The sequence below is a fragment of the Prionailurus viverrinus genome, chromosome D1, assembly GCF_022837055.1.
Source record: "Prionailurus viverrinus isolate Anna chromosome D1, UM_Priviv_1.0, whole genome shotgun sequence".
NCBI lineage: Eukaryota > Metazoa > Chordata > Mammalia > Carnivora > Felidae > Prionailurus > Prionailurus viverrinus.
This window is the reverse complement of record NC_062570.1, coordinates 77,927,783-77,933,229: the sequence shown is the minus strand read 5'-3', so window position 1 is coordinate 77,933,229 and position 5,447 is coordinate 77,927,783.

Sequence of the window (5,447 nt, the reverse complement as noted above, 5' to 3'; positions counted from 1 at the left end):
GTGCATAATATAATAATATATATATTATGTGTATACACACACACACACACACAATGGAGTAATACTCGGCAATCAAAAAGAATGAAATCTTGCCATGTGCAGCTACGTGGATGGAACTAGAGGGTATTATGCTAAATGAAATTAGTCAGAGAAAGACAAATATCATATGACTTCACTCATCTGAGGACTTTAAGATACAAAACAGATGAACACAAGGGAAGGGAAACAAAAATAATGCAAAAACAGGGAGGGGGGACAGAATATAAGAGACTCTTAAATATGGAGAACAAACAGAGGGTTACTGGAGGGGTTGGGGAGGGGAGATGGGCTAAATGGGTAAGGGGCATTAAGGAATCTATTCCTGAAATCATTGTTGCACTATATGCTAACTAACTTGGATGTAAATTTAAAACAATAAATAAATAAATAAAGAGAAAGGAAAAAACAACAGTATTTATATTCAGTCAACCACATTTTTATTTTTCTGCATTAGAGCCTATGGAAGAACAGCTTAAGACCACACAGTGCTGTCCATATCCATTCAGTGGCCTACAGACCAGTCCCCAGTGGCAGGCTGAACACTCCAGTCCTCACCAGGGAACTGCTTGATAGGCACAGAGGGCACCTGGATGCCTTTAGACCTTGGGTTGAATAGCAGTAAACTCAGGAGCTGGAGAAGCACACTCACCCTGAACTTCCTCCTTGGGCATAGCCTTTTTAGCAACAACTTGATCTTCCTTTTCAATCTCTTCAGGATACATGTAGAAGTAGGGATCAGGCATGACCTCCCATGGGTTCTCACAGGGAACTACCTGTACTTGGAATTTCCTGGGTCAGCATTCACCACATCAGAACTTCTGTTGTTGCACAGAATGGCATGTCCACATAGTGCAGAGGGTCGTCTATGTTGCATAGAGTGATGTAGACAGGTTGGCATACACATGTCTTTGAGAAGGTGGTGGTCATCCCTGGGATCAGTAACCGTCAAGACGACTTATCTCCTGGGAGGCTGCCTAGATCTGGTTTGTGAGGTTCCAGAAGCCAAGCAGCCAACAGTAGAGTGGCTGCGGTAGCAGCAGCAAACTTCAGCCCATCCCCCTGGCCAGTATTCCTGGAGGATGTGACACCAACATCAGCCGGATTTTCAATGGCAACAAAGTCAAAAGCAGACCTGTTTCCAGGTCCTCTTCAGATTTATGATATAGATACCATCACATCACGTCATGAATTTCTTTCCATAGATGTATGGTTATTGGAAGTCAACATTGGTGCCACTGGAGTGGGCTCCTGCTGCAAGAAATTTGAGGACATCCTTCTTCACTCATAAGCTATCTGGGCTCCACACATTGTGAACATTTCCCTTTAAGTGGGGACGGAAACCCAGGACATTGCCATATAGACAGAGTGCTGTTTGGATAGCACAGAAAGATTCAGCCAGTATTTTTGAATAAGTGAGTAAATGGTGTTTGAACTTAGAGTTGTTTTCTGAGGAATGTGAATGGATTCTGCCCTCTCTTATCATGGCTCCTAAATGGATCCTTGGTCACTATTCTTTCTCGGTCTCCACTCCATTTTTCACACTCCTATGGGACTTACCTGCCTGAAGCAACACTCAGAGCTTTCCACCTGTTTTAGCAAAATCTTTCAGAACTTTAATTTCTTTTAAAAATCATTTCATAGTTCCTCCTGAAATTTGCTCATTAGTCAATAGCTGGTCTGAATCTGCCTTTCCAAACTGATTTCCCACTTTTCCTTTTTAGTGTTCTACACACTCCAACAAATTGAAGCCCGCTATTACCCACAAGAGCCCCACTGCCTGCTCTTCTGGCTATATGCTCACTCCCACTCACTCATAATGCCATTTCCCTTGTCTTCATTCACCAGTTGCCCAGCATGGTTCATCATTCCACACCCAGATCAAATGCATGCTTTTTAATGAAGTTCTTCCTTTCTCCCCTAACTGGAAAGTGAGATCCAGCCCTGTCATTGGAAGAAATGAACAACCTCGGAGAAGGCAATTAAAACTCATCAAGCCTTGGGGTGCCTGGGTGACTCAGTCAGTTAAGCATCTGACTTTGGCTTAGGTCATGATCTCTAACTCTGTGAGATCGAGCCCCACATTGGGCGATCTTGCAGTCTGTGAGTTTGAGCCCCACATTGGGCTCTGTGCTGACAGCTAGGAGCCTGGAACCTGCTTCAGATTTTGTGTCTTCCTCTCTCTCTGCCCCTCCCCCGCTTGCACTCTGTCTCTCTCTCTCAAAAATAAATAAATACTAAAAAAATAAAAAAAAAACTCATCAAGCCTCGGTTTCGTTATCTTTCAAATGGAATGAGCTATACCTGCCTTTTGTAAGTGAAATTAAATAATTCATGTAAGCCATCTCTCACAGCACCTGGCACATGAAAGTATTTATTAATATGGTGATGATGATGTTGTTGATGATGATGATTTATCTAAAACTCTTATATGAAATGTCATTTTCAACCCTGCAGTCTTTTGAAAATGGAGCTCATATTTGCATTATATGCATTTTCCATAACTCTTGCCACACAGGCAAACAGTAGACAAGGTTGAATAAACATATAGTCCTAAACTTTATTACTAGGTTCTGCTTGTGGCAAAGGTACTATATTAGTTTCCTAGGGCTGTCATAACAAAGTACCACATACTGAGGGGCTTAAAATTCCAGAAATTTATTCTCTTACAGTTTAGGAAGCTAGAAGTCCAAATTCAAGGTGTCAACAGGATTGGATCCTTCTGTGAGGGAGAAATCATCTCGTGTCTATCTCCTAGCTTCTAGTCGTTGGTGGCAATCCTTGTACTTTCTTAGCGTGTAGATGGGTCACTCCAATCTCTGCCTCTGTCTTCACAGTGCTTTCTTCTCTATGTCTCTGTGTCTTCTCTTCTCACGAGGACTTTGGTCATTGGATTTAGGGCCTACCCTGAAGTCAGAATGATTCATCTTAAGGCCCAAATAAGGTCACAGTCTGAGGTTCAGGTAGACTTGAATTCAGAGGAGACACTATTCAATCCATCACAAGTATGTTCAAGTCTCATTCTTTTTTACAACAAATTTTAGAACCACGCTGCATTGGCACAGGCCCTGTCCTTTATGGGATATGTGGCTTTGGTTACATTACTTAGCTATGCCAAGTCTCATTTTCTATATAAGTGAAATGAGGATAATAATAATATCTATATTAAAGAGTTTCTGTGTGAAATAAAATAAAGAATCCTTACAAAGGGCTTAATATAGTCTGGTTGTCATTAATCAATCAATAAATGTTTGCTTCTTATTTTACTGATCTATTCTTTTAGTTTTATAGGGCATGTCTCTGCCTGGAAGGCTCAACCACCTTGCCACTTTCTACCTAACTTCTAAACACTCGTGTCTCAGCTTAAGGTTTACTTCCATGGGGAGGCAACCTCTAACATCCTCAATGGAATTCAATAGCCCTCCTTTTCTCAGACCTTATTACCATCTTATAATGATTTACTATTACAAACAATAGTTGAATGCACTTTAGGGAATTAACATTTGATAGCTGGCTCCCCTTGGAGGTATATGCTCCACAGAGACAAGAACTCTGTCTAGTTTGATAGGGCCTCAGATTGCCTGGGATAAAGATCTGGCCCCTTCACTCTTCCTTCTTGGCCAAGCTCTTCCATCTGCCCAAGTGTTTCCTCACATGAAATGACTTTAACAACATGAATCACCTCAAGTAATTGTTGTTGTGAGGTTTCAATGAGATGCTGTATGTAAAACACATAGTTTATATGCTAGGTGCTTAAAAATTGCTAATCAGTATTTTGTTTTTTCAGCTTCTGGCATTTAGTTAAATGAAAGAATGAGCCATGAGCCAAGTTATTCATCAAATCTAGGAATACAATCTGTGCCACAGAATAGTGTGGCAATTCAATAGTTTCCAGTGACCTTGTCTTCATTAGAGATTTTCTCTAACCAAAGGAGCTAGAAAGCCCAAGGGAAGGGCTGCCTAACATCACTGCCCTCAAATAATTTCCTCTCTTATAGCCTTCACAATCCCATTTAGAACCAGAATTTAAAAAAAAATGTTCAGAGAATCCAATTTCTTTCTAGCCCTAGGGTGGTCTTTTGGAGGTGGAGCAAGGCCTCTGGAAGGGCAGTGAAAACTCAGGGTAAAGCAAGCCTAAAGCCTAATTCCTTATCAGGTGAAGGGAGGCTGGAGACAGCAATGCTTTAGAGTAAGGAGGAACAGAAACCCATCAGGACCTTGCAGCTTTTAATGTGCTTCTCTATAGTCTAGGAAAACAACAATGCTGTGTGAACGTAAAAAGGCAGCTTTAAAGTTTTAAATAAGAGTAGTCACTACCCTAAGAAGAAATTGGCCTTTCTCAATGGATATGCCCATTGAAGAGTAGGCAGTATTATTTTTGCCTTGCCTTTACAGCAGTGGAGACAATTTAGTGGTACAGCTTTGCCATCAGACTGGCCTGGTTTAAAACTCTGATGGAAATGTCACTTTTTTTTTAAAGTGAGTCATGAATCACACAGGTTTTAAATCTACTTTTTAGGGGCTGACAGTTTGATGGCTGAAGTCATTTATATTTCCTTAAATAGAGGGAGCTGAAACAATGACAATTCTTTTTGCTGAGAAATGTAATTTTAGAACTTGAAGATTGTTTAGTCATTTTCCAACCATTCATTAAAATGTATTTTTATGTTCTGACTTTAAATTCTATGACCTTTGCTAAATTCAAGTATTAATTTGTTGGCTTTTTTGCATATTCATTAAGTTGTTCTACATACACAAGCATGCCTCTGACAAATAAATACAGTTTTATTATTTACTTTCCAATCTCTATTTTCTTTATTTCTTTTTGATTGCCTTATACACTGATTAGGATCTTCAGCACAACGCTGAATAGAAGTAGATTAAAGCAAAAACCCTGGTTTTGTTCCCAAAATTTTTCCCAAGTTTGATGTTAGTGTAGTTTTTTTGTTGATTCCCTTTATCAAGTTGTAAAAATTCTCTTTTGTTACCAGTGTGCCGAGTGTTTTTGTCATGAATACATATTGAATTGTCACTTTTTTCCCCTCCAAAATTTTAAATAACATGATTGCCTGATTTTTCTCCTTTATTATTTAAATGTGACCCATTATTTTAATTAAGTATCGAATATGAAACCAAATTTGCTTTGCCTCTTTGGGATAAACCCCATTTGGTCTAACATCAATTTAAAGATTTTTGTGTTTAGCTTCATGAAGAATATATGCTTGTGCTTTTACTTTCTTGTAATATTGCCTTTTGATTTTGGTATCAGAGTAACGTTGGCCTCATAATGAGTTGGAAGCAGACTCTCCTTTAAGTCCTCGGATGGATGGATGGATAGATAGATAGATAGATTAATGATAGATGGATAGATATAGATAGAGAGATGGATGGATAGATACTAGAGATATTAG